The sequence below is a fragment of the Akebia trifoliata genome, chromosome 10 (genome assembly GCF_017979445.1).
Source record: "Akebia trifoliata isolate Shusen 1 chromosome 10, ASM1797944v1, whole genome shotgun sequence".
Taxonomy (NCBI): domain Eukaryota; kingdom Viridiplantae; phylum Streptophyta; class Magnoliopsida; order Ranunculales; family Lardizabalaceae; genus Akebia; species Akebia trifoliata.
In genome coordinates, this window is record NC_141384.1 from 13,546,058 (window position 1) to 13,566,333 (window position 20,276).

The 20,276-nt window shown below is 34.4% G+C and overlaps 1 long non-coding RNA gene across 2 annotated transcripts; it reads right to left on the reverse strand.

Annotated features, from left to right (window-relative positions):
• Window positions 1-16,345: 16,345 nt before the first annotated feature.
• Window positions 16,346-18,312, reverse strand: LOC147393154 (uncharacterized). 2 transcript variants are annotated; one of them, XR_015181929.1, is made up of 4 exons: window positions 17,603-18,312; window positions 17,384-17,502; window positions 17,149-17,267; window positions 16,346-16,567 (listed from the first exon to the last, which is right to left on the reverse strand). It is a non-coding gene; the product is annotated as an uncharacterized LOC147393154 (long non-coding RNA). The 2 variants fall into 2 exon arrangements; XR_015181928.1 differs by having other exon boundaries at window positions 16,347-16,540; window positions 17,603-18,309.
• Between the last annotated feature and the right edge of the window lie 1,964 nt (window positions 18,313-20,276).

Below are 20,276 nucleotides of genomic sequence, written 5' to 3' on the forward strand. Positions count from 1 at the left end.
ACCTTAGTTAAAACTCCATTCAGCCTATGACCTTCCTTTGGATCAAACCCTAGAGAAGATTATCTCTCCTCTCTCCACACTTTGAGAGTCTTCTTTATTCTCATGAGAGTCAAACTTAAGTGAACCCCTTCAACCTTCCTAGACTTCTCATTTGATTCCTCTCCAACCATCAAACCTCACCTTACACACATGTTGGTACATTCATGGATAAAAGATTAAAAGAAGATAATGGTAGGAGTAATCACAAGGAACTGACGAACTTGAAAGCTTAATTGGAAAATCCAACTGCCGAAACGTACTTGTGAGATCAAGGACTCGAAGAACTCAAGATCTCCATTGGTGAACCTTATAGAGTTGAGTGAGTCTTTGAATTTGTTTTTAGTTTTAAAAATATATGTGAGTGGTTATTTGATTTAGCCCTCCAAAACCAAGCTCTTGTTAAAATTGAGGATTCTTGACAAGAGTAGAGGTTTGTGACTTTTTGAGGAACAAAACTCACAATTTTGAGAGGACCCGTTCTCTCGATCTTAAGATTTTAGAATTTAGCCTATGTATAAAAATTCTATGTAAAAGGTTTGAGGTGAACCATAAACATCTTTGATAGTGAACACCAGTTTCCTAGATAGGAGCCTTAGGAGTGGATGCAGGCACGTTATCGGACCACTATAAAATACTTGTCTCGTGTTTGTGAAAATGCCTCTAGCAATTTATACTTAGATGAATGAACACTATGCTATGTATGTCATGCCATGAATGTTTAGATTCTAAGTGAACTTCAATTGCATTGCAAACTAGAGATTAGTCGTGAGAATGGATGTAAGCATATTGTCGATCCATTAGATGTCTTATGTCTTGTGCATGTTTTTATAATTCCATAATTTACACTTGAATGTTTTGAATGTCATCAGATGCCATGAATGTCGAATAGGTAAATCGTATTTGACTGTACCATTGAATGACATGATTAAATGAATGTTTAAATTTCAAATGTATTTTCATTAAATGCAAATTAAAGACATGAGTGCAAAATCGAAGTTAGGTGAATGACTTAGAACATATAGTCAAATTATCAATTTAAGTTGATATTGGATAAATCAAAAAAAAATTAATTATCCTATTCCCCCCTCTAGGACTAGATATGGTACGAAGCACGTATTTTCAATTGGTATCAGAGTGGTTACTCTTGATAGGCTTAACATCCTAAAATTGATCTCAAGACTTTGAACCATGTCTAAATCCGACAATGGTCATCCTCTAAACCTCCATCTATCCATCAACTCAATTATGCATATTGATAAATTAGGATGGTGATCTTCATCAATTCCCTTGAGTTGTGATTTTTTAATCTTAATAGAGGAAGGGTATGAGCCATCCAAATAATTAAAAATCGATAGTTTTCATAATATGAGAATACTAAATTCTATACACGGTGGCATTACCCCAAGTGTGCTCAAACATATTGACACATAATTGTCGACTAAACAAGCTTGGCTTCCTTAAAAACTTACGTTGTCAAAACTTCAAACTTCAAATGTTAACAAATTATTTTGAGAACATTAGGATGGCTTAAAATAATTTTGTCTGAGAACTTTATGCAAAACTTAGAGACTGTTGTATCTCCATGTACTTCCTAAGATAGCTTGTTTCGGAAGGAAAAATTTACACGAAAATTCTTAGGTCCCTTCCTAAGAGGTTTGCTCATTCCAAGATGTGAACTATGAGTATTAAAGAACTCATTGGATTGCTCACCATGGTTGAGCTCCATCTTGAAGGTCTTCCCTAAAAGCGGTAGACAGTGGTCCTGATTCTCTTCTTCAAAACTATCCTCTAAATAGGTAAATTCCATATCATCTCTTTCCTTCTCGCAAACTCATGATAAAACTATCCTTGAAGAAAATAGTGAGAGTGACCTAGATGTTGAGGATATGATTTTTATGAGGAAAAATTTTGTCCATATGAAAAAAGGATCACATCGCTTTAGTAAAACGAGTTATCCTGATCATGAAAGGCAATCCATTGGTAAATCTCCATTTATGTCAAATGATGATACTGAATGCTATCATTGTGGAAAAATTGGCCATTTTACCACAGTTTATTTCTCGTTGCCTAGAACAATCCATTTTCAAATATTTAGGTTCGATGGAACAATTGGCTGCACAATATACATGGGTTGACTCAAATGAGTCGAAGGGTGTTGAACAAGCATTTTCAAATTTTGAAAACTATAACACCTCAGGATCCATATGGTATCCACCACGGTCTCCACCCCTTTTGTGGATGAAGTTGAGGATAAACAAACATTGGCAAATCAATCTTCTCCTCAAATAACCTATTTTTTTAATAAGAAGAATGAGGAAGGCATCGACAACTTCTCTAGATAAATTGGTAACATTAAAATTGAACACAATACTATTTACTCCAAAACTTCCCTAATCTCTATTGATATATCTTCAATGGTAAAGTAAAAGTTGCATGGGTCAAGATAGCTCATTTACAGAAAGTTGAATCATCTGTGGAGTAAGAAGAGTCATCCATGTCCAAAAAGGTAATGAATTCTTCACCTCCTAAAGTGGACAATTTTGTAAGGGCCTTATTCAAGATCAAAATCACAAAAAGAAAGTAAGTCCCCCACTTAAAACTCACCAAGGAAGGTAAAATCTAAGTTTTATAGATAAATCCCTTCTCCTCCTAAAAATAATTTCTTATCCCGAAAATCAATTTTAAACTGAAAAGTTAAATCTAGGGATAATCAGTACCTCGTGATTTACACCCTTCATATGGTGAGAAATTTCACACAATGGTAATTGGATAGTGGTCATTCCAAACATAAGACAAGTGACCAAACCTAGTTCAATCACTTGGTAGAGTTTAATGGAGGCTCTATCATATTTGGTGATAGTTGTATCTCTAGGATTGTTGGGTGTGGCACGGTCAGTGGGTCGGGGATTCCCAAGGTTGAAACTGTCCTCTATGTGGATGTGTTGAAATATAACCTTCTCAACATATCTCAAATATACGACAAAGAACAATCGGTGAGTTTCAATCGCAAGGTGTGTGAGATCTCATATATTAATGAAAAATTGACCATGAGAGGTTTTCGCACATCCGATGACTGTTATGTTATTGAAGACACCAAAAAATCCACCATTCTATGTGTGAGCAATATGGCTCATGTTGACGAGGTCCAGGTTTGGCTTCAACATCTTGACCATGTTCACTACATGAATTTGTCTCGACATGCTTCAAAAAGCATTAGTCAAAGGGTTGTCCAAACTGGGCAATAAAGCTAGAAATGTCCGTGGGAAGGGCCATATTGGTAAAAAAATTCGTAGTACCCACAAAAAGATAAACACTCTAGCTACCTCAAATCCTATAGAATTATTTTACATGGATCTTGTGGATCCCACAAGAGTTCAAATTCTAAGAAGTGAAAGATATTTTTTTTGTAGTAGTTGTTGATCATTCTGACTCTGTTGGGTTGTATTCTTGAAGGATAAATTGGATACATTTGATGGATTCAAGAATGTCGTTAAGTAACTTCAAATAGAAAAAGAGTCCGTTGTTAGACGAATCTGAAGTGATCATGGTGGTGAGTTTGAGAATAGTCAGTCCACTTAACTCTGTAATAATTACATGTTTTGAAAAAAATTCTCAGCCCTAAAGATCCCTTAGCATTATGGAGTTGCTGAGAGGATCAACTCTGTTCTACAGGAAATGGCTTGTTATGTTTCATAGTAAGATTTTTGAGCCAAGGTTGTAAACACTGCCTGATACCTTATTCCTTTATATATCTTAGAGCAAGGTTGATTAACAATCGATGAACTGTGGAACAACTTTCCTCCCAGTATCAAGTTTTTCAAGGTCTTTAACAATAAATATTATACTCTTTAGAGACCATGAAAACCTGGGAAATGTTAACTTGAGAAATGGCAAGGCTATATGTTGATATATTCATAGTGGTTTTTATCAAGTTTCCAATCAGAGAACTTATTCCATTCAATAGTCCATCAATGTTGTGGTTGACGATTAACCAACGAATGACATACGTTCTACTAATTCGACGATAAATGATAAGGAAATATTTTTGATCTCCTTCCCGTCGTCATCCCCGTCTCTCGTGCCAAAACTTCACTACTATTGGAAACATTCACTCTTAAGCCCAAAAACTCCCAAGTTGATCCAAATTGGTAAATTTGTGTGAGCAGTAGGTGTTATTCTTCCAAAATTATGTTCTATTGTTTCAACAAGTTTCTTTAGGAAAATTTGGGATCATAAACCCATATTTGTTCTAAAATAGACTCATTCGAGGAATAAAAAGATTTTTTGTTCCTCGACATAAAACTTGGTTTGAGTTTGAGACTCTCGAGTATGTGTACTTTTATTGGTATATCTGAGGTTCAGATATCATTTTCGTGAATTTCTTCTTTTTAGAAATTTTTACACTGTTGGAGTCAGTGTAGTCACATTGTCCAGAAATCCATCTCATTTCAAGAGTATGTTGTTTATTGGTAAAATTAGATACATGTATCCTCATACTGTTCTTAAAATGATACCATTTAAGGATGATGATGCCTCATTGCTTCTTGTCAACCATTGCCCAGTAAACATACACATGTTGGACAATCTTTGACTCTTAGTTTTTGCACCAACCTTGTAAATCTTGAGTGGAAACCATTTTTTTCATTTATTGATATATTTGAAGATTTCAAGCCTCTTTGCTCTGAGTAAAAAAATTAATCGAATGCTCATGTGCACCACGAAACTTGGTTGATCCACCAAATTTGACAGATATTTGAGTACCTAGACTCATTCTATGTGTTCATAGACAAACTCGAGTTTTTGACTTCTTTGTGTGTAAGCACATGCTTCCGGGCTATGTCGGTAACAAAATTCACTGTTGCTTGAACATTCTAAAACTTATGGCAACTGGTACATTTGTGTTCTTAGACCCTTCATAAGTTATTTCTCGCGCCATTGTCACCTTCATTGGTCAATTTTTACGAATTTTTTTTCTTTTACATTTTTAAACAAATCCAGTCGAGGCACATTTTGATAAAATTCTTCCAGTCTTATCGAAACAGAGTTGGGGGGGGGCGTACAATACCTTTTTCTCTAAATAAACACCTTAGGAAACTTTAAAAAAATTATAAAAATATATTTTGAAAATTTTTGTCTCTCCACGGTGGGAACGTGCCCAAGCACGGCAGATCACGGTGGAACCGTGCTACAGTCACGGTTGGGACCATGCTAGTACCTTCAAAACTGTGATTTGAGTCACTTTTGATCCCCTCATGTGTTTTGTTCGCCTCTTGGACTCCCAAACTTGATTCTTCTACATTTATTTCTCATATTTCAAATTATTTGGTAAGCATAATAACCAAATGTGGTCACGTGGCACAATTCATATGATGTTTTAGCTGCCTCGTGTGAGTATTCATATTGTTATTTTTTTAAATCTTCTCACACATTTATCATGCTACAATTACTATGCTTTTATTTGCATACTTTATTATCTTGTTATCATATTATGCCAATGTTTCAATAGTTAAATCATTTTGGCAATTATTTTTCTCACAATTGTTCCTTTATAGTAAAATCTTTTACAACTGTTTCGTGCGCAATGGATCGATTATTTGCATATCATTTATCTTGTGCACACTCATTTGCATGTTCTGATATTTTTTTATTTAGTTATATATTTCATGTGTCATTTATCATGGCAAGCTCATGTTTAATAGTCATACTAAAGATTGTTCCTTTATAGTAAAATCTTTTACAACTGTTTCGTGCGCAATGGATCGATTATTTGCATATCATTTATCTTGTGCACGCTCATTTGCATGTTCTGATATTTTTTTATTTAGTTATATATTTCATGTGTCATTTATCATGCCAAGCTCATGTTTAATAGTCATACTATATTTGGCATGTCTATATGTGCTTCCGTCATGCATCTCGCTCTGATAGTTATATTAATTGTGTGTATGTATCTTATATTCCCCTGTGCTTATTGAAATATATTTTCTATCGACATTGGGTTGATTACACCCTTTGTCAAATACTGACAAAAAGGGGGAGAATGTTGTTTCCACCCGAGTGTACTGTCTCAATTAACTTTTACAGGTAAAACATTCAGGGGGAACAATACCAAAGGGGAAGCAAAACAGTTAAAAGCTTAGGTTTTTATTTTTAAACACTTTTGGAAGATTCAAATCAGGTGTAAGTCGTGTTGGTCATTCTAGGAATGTTTCCCAGTTTGCTTGGTCTAAATTTAGGATTTTGTCTTGTAATTGACAAAGGGGGAGATTGCTAATTTCATATTTTGTCAATTACAAGACATATGTTGAGTGTCGGATCGATTTACCATTGAAGACTAATGAAGACTCTGGTAAAGTTGCTCAATCGCACGTGACACGACAAAAACCTCCAATGTGTGCACACAAAGTCCAAAAGGTAATGAAACCACCCAAGACCTTTTCCCAACATTTAGATGAGTGATAGGTCAACCGTTAGTGATTAGGAAAACTTGTTCTTCGACTCGTTCTCTCATCGGACTTTTCAAGAATCGAAAATGGTCACAGAGGGACATTAGAGATTTGACAATCCTAAACCCATTTTTTGTCCTTGGTGCTTTATAGGTGGCATGAAATAGGTAACATCTAGCACACCTTCAAACTGTTTCAGTACCGCCTTTCCCGAAAGCTCGATTTGACTCAAAAAGGTAAAAAGGGTATTTCGAAAACTGAAAATGGTCACAAAGGGGACATTAGAGATTTGACCAGTATAAAACCATTTTATGTCCTTGGTGCTTTATAGGTAGCATGATATAGGTAATATCTAGTACACCTTCGAACCATTTCGGTACTGGCCTTCCTGAAAGCTCAATTTGACCCGAAAAGGTAAAAAGGGTATTTCGAAAATCGAAAAAAGTCACAGATGGGACATTAGAGATTTGACCACCTTAAACCCATTTTTTTTCCTTGGTATTTTTTAGGTGGTATTATATAAGTAATATCTAGCACACCTTCGAATCATTTCGGCATCGACCTTCCAAAAAGTTCAATTTGACCCAAAAAGGTAAAAAAGGTATTTTGGTTATTTCACCTATTTATTCCATGATCCAACCCTTGATGAAAGTTTGGGGATGTTCTACATAGTAAGATCTATCATTTTCCCCAATGACATGCAAAACAGACTTATCGTTTGAAAGATATAGCCAAAATACCCCCCAATGGTATTTCTGTAATTTTCACAGTGACACTGTTCATCAAGCACGGTGGAACTGGTAGTAATTGCCATTTGGGCACGATGGGACACCTTTGGAGCACAATTCTACCATGAGAGCCGTTGGAGCTTCGAAAATGACTTTAAAAAGGCATTTTTGGCTCATTTCTCACTTGGATTTGATTCCTAGTAACTTGTGTTCTCCCCCCTCCCATCTAGATAGCTTTCTCTACACTTTGGAATGTCCAAACCTTAATTGAAACTCCATTCAATACATGCCCTTCCTTTAGATCAAACCCTAGAGAAGATTGTCTCTCCTCTCTCCACACTTTGAGAGCCTAACTTAGGTGAACCTCTTCAACCTTCCTAGACTTCTCACTTGATCACTCTCCAACCATCAAACCTCACCTTACACACACATTGGTACATTCATGGAGCAAGGTGCAAAACAAGATAATGGTTGGAGTAATCACAAGGAGCCAAAAACTCGAAAGCTTGATTGGAAGATCCAACCGTCAAGACATACTTGTGAGCTTAAGGACTCGAAGAACTCAAGATCTCCATTGGTAAATCTTATAGAGTTGAGTGAGTCTTTGAATTTATTTTTATTTAAAAAACATATGTAAGTCGTTACTTGGTTCAGCTCTCAAAAACCAAGCTCTTGTTAGAATCGAGGATTCTTGATAAGAGTAGAAGTTCGTGAGTTTTAGAGGAATAAAACTCACAATTTCTAAAAGATGTATTCTCTCGATATTAAGGTTTTAGAATTTAACCTATGTATAAAAATTCTATGTAAAAGGTTTGAGGTGAACTATAAACCTCTTTGATATTAAACACCAATTTCCTAGGTAGGAACCTTAGGAGTGGATGTAGGCACGTTGTCGAACCACAATAAAATGCTTGCCTCATGTTTGTGAAAATGCCTTTATCAATTTATACTTAGATGAATGAACACTATGCTATATATGTGCCATGAATGTTTAGATTCTAAGTGAATTTCAATTGCATTGCAAACTAGAGATTAACCATGAGAATGAATGTAGGCATATTGTCTATCCATTAGATGTCTTATGTCTTGTGCATATTTTCATACTTTTATAATTTACACTTGAATGTTTTGAATGTCATGAGATGCCATGAATGTTGAATAGGTAAATCGCATTTGAATGTGCCATTGAATGACATAGTTAAATAAATGTTTAAATTTTAAATGTATTTTCATTAAATGCAAATTAGAGACATAAGTACAAAATCGAGGCTAGGTGAATGACTTAGAACATATAGTCAAATTATCAATTTAAGTTGAAATTGGATAAATTGAAAGAAATTTTAATTATCCTATTCAGCCCCCCATCTAGGACTAGATAAGGTACGAAGCACGTATTTTCAATGTGCAAATGTGTATCCCAAGGCATAAATTCTATGGTTCTAGCACATGCCACAACAGGAGAGTATTTTAAGTATGCCACGTGGGGGAATCAGATTATCACAACTCTTTTTTAAAGATAATTTTTGTCGACATATTTAAATTGCATCATGTTGGAGCAACGTTGAAATTGACATCGTTTGGGACATTGGTGTCAGAAAACCATAGATGCTTCTCACTCGTATCTCAATGAAAAGAATCTATGGCTCTATAAACACATCCACATTAGCAATGTCTGAATTGATGTCAATTTCAATGTTGCTTTAGCATTTTCCATTTAAGTTCTTCTCTTTAAAAAAAAAATTTGTATTGCTTCTTCAAACCTAATTAAAACCATTAATCTAAAGGGCTAAGGTGTCCTTTGCGTCAATGTGACAGGCCACATGACGCAAATGATGTTGAATCAATTTGTGCATTGCAAAAGGTTTGACTTACTTTGAATCAGATAGAAAAGAGTTGGGATCCAGAACGGTGTCTCGTACCTAACGAAGGTCAGATGGCAATCCCATTTTATGCCACATGGTATTTTTGGGGACCCACTGACCATATGGATATTTGGTCCATCCCTTGATAAATCTACACACAAAAGATTAGTTTGGTTGGCGATGTGCATCTATTGATAATAGCATTGTCTTAAGAATGATTTATAATCATTAGATTTAAAATCTTTTGCAAGAGCTTACTTCTAGTGGATGCAAGTTATCAAATCTATGATTTTTGGTATGTAGGTTCACCAAGGGATGAACCACATATCCATACGGTCAGTGGATCCCAAAAATACCACATGGCATAAAATGGGGTGCCACCTAACCTTGATTAGGTACGGGACACTGTTTTATATCCCTACTCATAAAAAAATCCTGGTCAAACTAGATTCTGTGGTGTATGGTTACAATTCGAAAATTCGATTTTTAAGCAAAAGAAAAATGATTTTCTAACTAGACAATCTTCACTCAGTCAATACTCGACTGACGTGGCATGGACACGAAACCATAGATCTTTTCCTTGGGATACACAATTGCACATCATTTATGGAGATGTGCAGTTTTGTATCCCGAGGAAAAAGATCTTTGTTTCTGTGTCCATGCCACGTCAACCAAGTATTGACAGAGTGAAGACTTTCTAGTTAGAAAATCAGCACTAAAATTAAAATGCCCACCAAATCCGAATGATTTTTTTCTCACACAACGCAACAACTGTTTGACATACGAGGCAAATGACATCAACAATAAAAAGCAAATTTCTCTCTTCTGTGTCTTTTGCCCACAAATTTCAATTTTGAGATTTAAAATCTTAAAATGAGTCATTGAAACCACATGGATTATCACATTGTCAATCTAACGCCATAGCCTTCTAGCTTTTGACAAAACTCATATTAAAAATAAAATTAAATGTTTTTTGAGCTTGATCTATTGAATTGAAATTGGACGGCCACTGAGTACCCAAACTTCAAATAAAAAATCAATAGTGAAAAATAAAGTTTTTCTTTTTTTTTCACTTTTTAAAGTTTGTAGAATTTCATCCTCTACAACCCCGTGTCATCGAATCATGTTTTTGAATGCCACAAGGTGATCTAATTAGAAAATATTTCCATTTTTCACCATTGTAGGAGAGAGAAATTTCTTCTCTTATTGCTTATGTCATTTGTGCCACAAGTCAAATGGTTGTTGGAAGCACAAAAAAAAAAAAAAAGCACTCACCCCGCAAGATTCCTCACGAATGATTTTTTTGCTCACAACCGAACAACCATTTCACACGTGGCACAAATGATATCAGCAATAAAGAGAAAACATATTATCAATCTAACGCCACAATCTTCTTGATACATGGAATTGAAAATGGACTGCTACGGAGTACCCAAACTTAAAATTTCAACAATGAAAAATAAAGTTTTTTTTTTTTTCATTTTATTTGAAGTTCATCCTCTACAGCCCCGTGGCGTCGGATCATGTTTTTGAATGCCACAAGGTGATCATATTAGGAAATTCCTGTTGGAAAATGTTGAAGTATCATTGAAATTGACATTGTTTGGGACATTATTGATGTGGATGTGTCTATAGAACTATAGATGATTTTCATTGAGATACGAGTGAGAAGCATATATGGTTCTGTGCACACCAATGTCCCAGGCGATGTCAATTTCAATGTTACTCCAACATGAGTCATTTCCATTTTCCCCCTTATTGGAGAGGAATTTTAACTCTTATTACTAATGTCATTTGTGCTACATGTCAGAGAGTTATGTATCTTGAGACGTACAGATCTACGGTTCCCAAACTTGCCCACATCAAAGAGTTGATTAAATATGCCACTTAGCGAATGATATTATCACGACTCATAAAAGTAGCATTAGCGGATGAGTTGTGATAATATGACTTGCCAGGTGGCATACTCAATCAACTCCCTAGCGTGGACAAGTTCAAAATCGTAGATCTTTACATCTCGAGATACATGATTCATTTTAGATACATTTTTTATGGGGACGTGCAATTATGTATTTTGAGGCAACTGAATATCCTGAAGCGTACAAATCTACGATTCCCAAATTTGTCCACATCAGAGAGTCAGTTGAGTATGCCACTTGGCGAGTCATATTGTCAGGACTCTTAGCAGATAATTAGTTGTGCTGTCGTAATTAATGAGAGCTGCTATTACGCACCAACTTTTACTAAATGTCACACCAATTCCTATGCAATGCACTAAAGAATTTCACACGGTGTGGCAACAGTGACTCTCTAAATGATAGGATGTTAAAATTTTCTTTAAAAAGGAAAAAAAAAAAGAAAAAAAGAGAAGCGCATATACCCTTGTCTCAACCTTTCGGCAATTTTCCACTATCTTACGCTATGTTTGGATTAAGGGAAGGGAAGGGAAGAGAAACTCATTAAGGGAAGGGAAGGGAAGGGCAGAGAAGACTAGTTTCTCTTCACCCTGTTTGGATTGAAAGAGAAGAGAAGAGAAAAAGTCAAATTTCTTCTGTTTGGTTAGGATTCATAAGAGAAGAGAAGAGAAATTATTATTGTCAAATGACTATTATACCCTTCATAGTCTAAAAAACAAAATTCTACTTGTACGATGATATAAAATATAAACAACCAAACGTTCAAGATCAATTTGATGGGTACCTTTCGTTTGAATGCTTATAAATGAGAGTTTCTATTGCCACATCCACTTTTACTAAGAACATCCTAAGCAAAAGTTGGTGTGGCAATAGAATCTCTCTAATATAAGGATTTTGTTAACAAGTGTCCTAAGGGAACACGTAGAAATCCCTTATATTAGAGATGGATTTCTAGTTACACTTTCGAATGACTCATGACAGAACATATGATCATGATCATTTCAATGCGAGATCCAACAATTGAGGTTTATAAGTGTCCCAGTAACACACATAACAAAGACACTTATCTTGAGGATAAATTTCAACCATTGGATTTTATATTTAAATGGTTTGGATCATGTGTTTTTTCCATGGGTCACCAGATCCTAACCCAATTATAAAACTTTAAATTCATGAATAATTGAGATGGATTCAAATTATTAAAATAAAAATAAATAAATAAAAGTGTAACTTTCCCTCATATATTGGAGAAGATTTGATAATCTGAAATAAGTGATTAACAACCCATAACCACTTGATATGATTACAACAAAACTGTTACTTTGGCACCCTCGAGTAATCATCACATGTTCCTTTGGATTTAATACATTATAATCAGATAAATATTCCATTTTAAGAAAAGGTCTTGGCCTTAAATGGTTGAAACTTGAAATTGATTACAAGATTTGTTGGTTTCAGTGGATCAATGACGTTGAATTTGGATCAATATTTGCTACAGTAATATATGCTTGTTTTTTAGTTAAGAGTAGTTGTTCCACTCAAAAAAAAAAAATTATTTGAGGAATAGAAATTTTGCAAGGTAAAGCGTTATAAAACCATAGAAGTGACTCAATCAATTTTAATGTGACTTTGAAGAGTTTGGAATATTTGGAAGAAAAAAAATATATGCTCAAGAGGATTTCATCTCAAGACTTTGGCCAGTGAAATGCCTTGCCCCGTGCCCTAAGAAGTAATCTTCTCACGGAGCAATGACTAATGAAATGCCTCACCACACACCCAAGCATTTAAATGTTTGCTCCCCACCCTCTTTGTTAGACCTAGCCAATGACTTAACTTGGGTTTAGCTCGACTTATTGAGCTCTCACAAGAACCAAAAACGTTCGTCTCACATTCTTTGCCTCTTAACATTAAATGGATGTTAAGAATCTTCCGGAAAACAAACTTAAGGTGCTTGTTTAGGTCTGTAAGAATAGTAAAAGAGGTAGAGGATAACATGATACAATTAACTTGAATGCATAGGAGAATGGGTCTCCATTGACAATTTGTGTTTGAGGACATTTTATCAAAAAACCAACTACTAACAGAGATGAGATCAGGGGTAAAATAAGGATTCACAAAATCAAAAACTACTATTTTATCAAGAAATTTTAAATTAACTCTAGTAAGAGAAAAAAAATTTGTTTGGACATATCCAAAGAAAACCAATAATAACACACACGCAAGCAATAAAGGATATTTGAAGTTTTAGTAAATAATTATATAATGACAAAAACATAGATTTATAATCAAATTTTATTATCATTTTATAAAGAAGCCACTTCATGTTGTTTTAAAATATGTACGAAAAAGTATTGTTCTCAAAGGCATAAAATACCAGAATAAAGAAATTAAATAAAACTATATATGTGTAGAATAAGAATTCTGCCTAATATTTAACGATTTACTTATGCACAAAAAGGTATAAAATACAAAATATTTTCTAATTTCCTCTTTTGACATTTCTCACAAATTGACAACAAGTGAAACCCTATAACTCTGAGAGAAACAAAGTTGCTCATTTGTGGCGACTCAAATAAGTGAAATCGCCTCGACGCCCGGCCGTCCACTAAATAGCGGATAGGGGTCCGATCTACGTATCTCGGGGATTTTAAAAGAATAGGGAGTCGCCACCTAGTTTAAGTCTAGGAACCAAAATTAACTCCAAATGGATATGGGTCGTTCCACGGATCAGAGAGATGGGTAAGGGATCAGGTTACGGGTTTCGGAAGGTGTTAGGCACCAAACCCGTCCGATCGAGATGATTGGTCTCTACTATGATCTAAAATTAACCTATGGTCAACGAGATAAGACTAGGGTCAAGACCATGGTCCAATCATCATCATCAGTTTATTGCCTAGTTTGCCAAATGAATCTTATGGTTAAGATAATTGCATAGATTCTCGAATTTCGCATAAAAGGAATCCCACAATTTAATAAGGCTTACGTGGCACCAAAAATTAATTAGTCAATTCAGTCACATTTTGAATAATATAAAATCAATTTTTAATGCCACGTATGCAACATTAGTGAATTGGCTCATTGACGACATTTTATCAAAGAAATTCGATTTTTTTGAATCACCACGTGCATTAAAATCAGTGAGTTGACTCACATATTTTTTATCAAAGAAATTTAATTTTTGAAATGCCACGTGCATTAAAATCAGTGAGTTGACTCACATATTTTTTATCAAAGAAATTCAATTTTTGAAATGCCATATGTATTAAATCGGTGAGTTAATCACGTGCCTAATTTTAAAATAAAATCAATTCAAATTTTCAATGTCCCAAAAATCAGCGAGTCGACTCACAATTTGTTAATCAAAAGAATCCTAATTTTTTTGGAATCGCCACGTGTATTAAATCGATGATTTAACCCACGTGCCTAATTTAAAAATAAAATCGATTCAAATTTTCAATATCTCCAAAATCAGCGAGTCGACTCGCAATTTGTTAATCAAAAGAATCCTAATTTTTTTGGAATCGTCACGTGTATTAAATCGATGATTTAACCTACGTGCCTAATTTTAAAAAAAAAATCAATTCAAATTTTCAATATCCCCAAAATCAGCGAGTCGACTCGTAATTTGTTAATAAAAAGAATCCTAATTTTTTTTGAAATCGTCACGTGTATTAAATCGATGATTTAACCCACGTGCCTAATTTTTTTTTTAAATTCGATTCAAATTTTCAATGTTCCCAAAATCAACGAGTCGACTCGCAATTTTTATTGTGAAAATCGATTTTTTATCTTTATCTTTCGTGTACACAAATAATTTTTATTGAGTAGATCAACATTAATGAGTTAACCCAATAACATCAAAAATCAGCGAATCGACTCAATAGACATCAACAATCAATGAACCGGTCCACTAACTTGAAAATAACGAGTTGGCCCAATCAATCTATCAACAAAAATGGTCGAATTGATCAACTAATTTTTCGAAAAATTAAAGATTGCCATTAATACCACGTATACCCCCAAAATCAACGGATTAATTCGAACGCATAAAAATGTGAAATCAAGAATCAATAATAATAAAAATAAACTAAAAATAAAAATAAAAAATAAAAAAAATAAACAAATGAATAAATAAAATAACTTACCTTCACCAAATAATTTTGGATGCGTGGATTCCTTCAAAAAGAAATCGAAAAAGCTTGTAACGCGCAATGATGTTGGATTAGGAGGAGATGATGACCGTTGTGGGGTGTCCAATAAATCAAGGAAGGAGCGTTATTGCTGAGTAAATGATGCCAAAGAGAGAAAGAAACTGCTATTATTATTTTTTATGGAGAGAAAGAGTATTGGAGAGAAGTTATAGGATTAATGGAGATACAAAAATAGGCAGCAAGATAGGTGAAATTGGAGCTTTAATGGAGATACAAAAATGGACAATAAACTAAGTAAAATTGGAGCTTTAATGGAGACACAGAAATGGATAGCAAGATAGGTGAAATTGAAGCTTTAATGGGGACATAGAAATGGGCAGCAAACTAGAAGAAATTAAAGCTTTAATGGAGACTCAAAAATGGACAGCAAACAAAGTGAAGTTGGAGTTTTAATGGAGACACAAAAATGGACAGCAAACTAGACGAAATTGAAACTTTAATGGAGACTCAAAAATAGGCATCAAACTAGCACTACAAAATAAACGGTCTTCACCGGCGTTTTTAAATCGCCGCCATATGCCACGAAAGCGTCGGTATTATTTATCAATGGCGGTTAGGATTTAGCTGGCAATTATGACGTGGAGGAAAGTTATAGCGGCGGTTATAAAACCGCTAGTAATGATATATTTTTTGCAGCGGTTTTTAGACCCATTTACCGGCGGTTACAAAGTACCGATAAACTTTTTTTATACACGTGTATTTTGATATTAGTGGCGTTTATGAACGGTCGGAAATACATAATATCAACGGCGCTTTTTAGAAACCGCCACTTAAATAGTGTATTAGAGGCTCTTCAAAAATTGTCGCTAATATAGGATATTAACGGCATTTATTAGTAATCGCTGCTAAAGCATGAATTAGAAGGCGCTTTCCTGAACCGCCGGTAATACATAATATTAACGACATTTCCCTGAAACCACTGGTAAATCATACATTTAGAGGCACTTTCTAAACCGCCGGTAATAAAATTACAATTCAAAAAAAAAAATTCCTATAAAAAATTCGTATAAGAAGCACTTTCTACCAATTTCTGCTTATTTTTGCAATAAACTAATGACACTAGTAACATGGAAGCAATAAACAACATAACCCACCAGCACCAAAAGTTCCCCGTGGAAGCAAAACCATGGGCACTCAGTATTTCTAAACACTATATCAACTACTCATTTGCTGAAAAATTGTTAAAAACAGGAGTAGCATCTGTGTCGATGAGCTCCAAATTCTTATCGAAGAATCAATCTTCATCCTCAAAAGCTTTGATTGTCATTGATCCTGTTATGGCTTCGGCAAGATGGTTTGCTAACATAGATTTAGTTGTGCCATTGATCCGCATCAATTCTTTTGCAGTAGTAAGAACATTAACAACTGACCCAATAATAAGAACATTAACAACTAAAACTATCAATTTTTTTTACCCAAAATGAACAGTTGATTTTTCAATGAATTATTGGTCGAATGAATAATAGATGTCACAATTACCTATCAAAAAACACTAATTAAAATTATTATTTCTTAGAAGGTTTTGACTTGTGCCTGTAATTTTGTCCGAGACATTCTGAAACAAATTGAGACATCACAATACAATCTATACAAAATGAAATATTGAACAAAACATTCAATTCACGGCTTGTACAGTCTTGAAATGTTCAAAACCGATACATCTTGGATGATACATTTCGAGATGGTACGATATTTTGAACCTTGGATAAAATGGTGAAAGGAAGTTAATTCAACATACAAAAGATCATACAAAAGATTATGAACTGAAACATGTACACTAATTATATAAACATGCCATGTTCAATCAGAAAAAAGTTTTCTTAAATTTCAACCACAATCAACACAATAGAAACAAATTGTGGATATGATGAAATAATAATAATAATAATATAATAATAATAATAATAATAATAGAAATATAAAATAGAAATGAAAGATGGACCAACCAATTGTCTTTCATTAACTGAAGAAATGTTGCCGCTTGGAGCAGCAACCAGAGAAAGTTCCCATCCAGAAGGATCTAGTTCTTTTGCTTGAATAGAAGAGTCAAAGGGTGCAGACGCATCTGCATGTATGGAATTTCCTTTGTTTTGTAAATAATAAAAAAAAAAAAAAAAAAACGTAAATGACTGTTGAAAAAACTAAAAACGATAAAAGAAGAGAACAGTGAGCATGGCTTACTAGATGGAACTATGGCTAGAGCCAGTGGATTACTGTCCTCTATTATGAACTATGGCTAGAGCCAGTGGATTACTGTCCTCTATTATGGATGCATTGGGAGTTATAGAAGCATTTAATCCCTACACAATAAGTAGAAAAAAGAAAAATGAAATGGGAGCACATGCAGCAAAATAGATGTTAGCTGAAATAATAATGCTCTTTCAAGACCAAGAGGCTTACGAGTAGATCTCCAACATCCAAGTAGTTCCTGAATCAGCATATGCACATGTTACTACCTTTGATATGAGAAAATACGATTGAAATTACAGAGATGAAGAAGATTTATTAAATAGATGGGATGTTTATATCACGTGTAATGTATTTTAACCATTGTAGAACAACAACAAAAAAACAAAAAAGAAATTATATGAGATATTCCAATTCCAATCCAATGGTGTCGACATTTTTTATACTAGAAGCAATTAAATCTGGGTACTCCATCTAATTAATTAAATTAGAAAGAGAGTAGCCAAAGCCATGTTGTTGATTGGTGATATGTGAGAACAGCAACAACAAGAGTGAGTTTGAAGCAATAAAAAAGATAGGATGAGATTATGGATACCTTTGTGGATGAATGAATGGCTATGGTCTTCACTCCCTCACACTATCATATATCCTCTACTCTTCCTCCTCTTACCTTACAATTCCTTTGTTCATGATTGTATTAGACATGGGCCAAGTGTGTCACTGTTTCCATGTGTGGATAAGAAAAAATAAAACCCCAATAAAATCTACTACAAGTGAAATATTTCTGAAATTACAAGTATACAACTACGGGCCAAGTGTGTCACTGTTTCCATGTGTGACTTCTTTCCTTCCTCACTAATTCCAGTCACCTAGACAGTTACATGGACAGAAAAAAATTCTAATTTTTTTTATTTTATTTGTCTACCGTCCTAAAAGTTCTAAATTCAGTCCTACCATACTAATCTCAACCATCTCCTTTCTCTACAACTCAACACAATCACAGGTGAAAACCCATATGAAATCTTGGGTTTCATTCAATGTAAAGGAGATGATAAATTTATATAAACCCAATACAAAAATCAGCCCAACCCTTTCTTCAAGAACCTAGAAGAAGAAACCAAAAGACATTATATATCAAGTTGAAAGACATTATATATCTTCAAGTACTATGATCTCCATCATAGTACTTTGGCTGAAAATTAAAGACAGACATCTGAATAATATATCAGTAGTTTATTCACATTCCTAATATTAACAGATGTATTATTTAAAGATGGTTCATAAAACATCTTCCAATCTACGGATGCAAAAGAAAGTGCATTAGTAACATAAAAGATCAAGACAGGGAATGGACACTCAAAACAAATGTAAGAAAAAAAACAGTGTGAGCTCCTTATATTCAAGTCAATAATATGGTAGATCTACATTCTGAGTATATTAATTTGTTTTAGAGCAAAGGAAGCTTGGATCTGGGTTTAAGCAGATGTTATCTTAAACATAGGGAAAGTAAAGGACCAAGACAACAAAAAAGGCATCTCCTATTATAAAATGGCTCATTGGGTAATAGAACCAGGACTCATTGTTTAAGGTTTCTGATGATCCTGAGTTGGATAGCCCAATCCAAGGTCAAACAAGCAAGGGGAGATTCCAAAAATAAAATCAAATACTCAAACCTAGTTTGAATTTTGAACAAATTATCCATGGTTGAATTTTACAAACTCTACCAACAAAATCTCTACTTTTAGTTTGAAAGAGACATCTAATAGCTAAAGATTGCCAAAGTTAGTTTTATGTAGGCTTACCCAAAACCGCAAGCACTCTCCAATTAACAAAAAGTCCCAATATATAAGCCAGCATAATCTCAATCTCGATCTCGATTGTGACAGAGAGCTATATAGAAAGAAAACAGAGAGATCAAACTTGTTCGATTTGAAGTATTACTCATTATTAGTATAATTTAGTCCCTGTGTCACCCTAGAGCATTACTCAAAAGCTTACTATGTAGGAGATTACACCCACACCAAATCCTTTTAACAACCTTACCTCTTGTATCCCACATACAGAAACCAAGAATCCTACACACAATTGGTAAATTAAAAGTAGTTAAGAATCCTACAATAATCTAACAGTAGTCAATTTATCATATGGCTTGTTGGATCAAGAAACACTACCTGAAGTTGGGAGATCCTTCCTCTCAAATCTGCTTTCATAGTTGTTGGAATAGTTGCCGAGTCCACACAACTTCTTAGAGAAGCTACTTTTTGGCGTGGAGAAAAAATATAATTCAAAATTTGATTCTCAGATTCGGAGAAAGCATGCTGTGGATTTGGGATAATTCTTCAAAGTGAAGAGATGATAGAACTCTTAACAGCTGTTTGATTAATGTTATGTGAGTCAATCATAACCAACTAACATAACCAACTAACACGAGAGCAGATGGTTCCCCAAGTTTGAAGATGAGTGTGCAACGACAACGGATAAAGAATGCAACTCCTTTTCCTTCCAAATAACAGAATGCTTTTAAAAAGTAATCAGCATCCCAGTGAATCTCTTTTGTAAAAATTTGGATTTATATGTACTAACTACCCTCAATCACCATCACCAGGGAGATACCATGACATGAAGTCAGGATAGGATAGGTAAACGCATTACAAGTAAGAGTGCGTAAAACATACTTTCCCATATCAGGCAGAGTGCTCTTGAAAGCTGATCCAATACACTGTCAAGGTTTGACTGAATGAACTCTTACCAAGCATACTTGTTTACTAGCATGTCACAAGAAAAAGAGAAATATATGGAAAAAGTAGCATAAAAGAAATGGTTTGAAATATAAGAAAAGACAAAAGAAAAAAAAAATGAAAGGATGAAGAAGGTAAGCTCCCTCCAA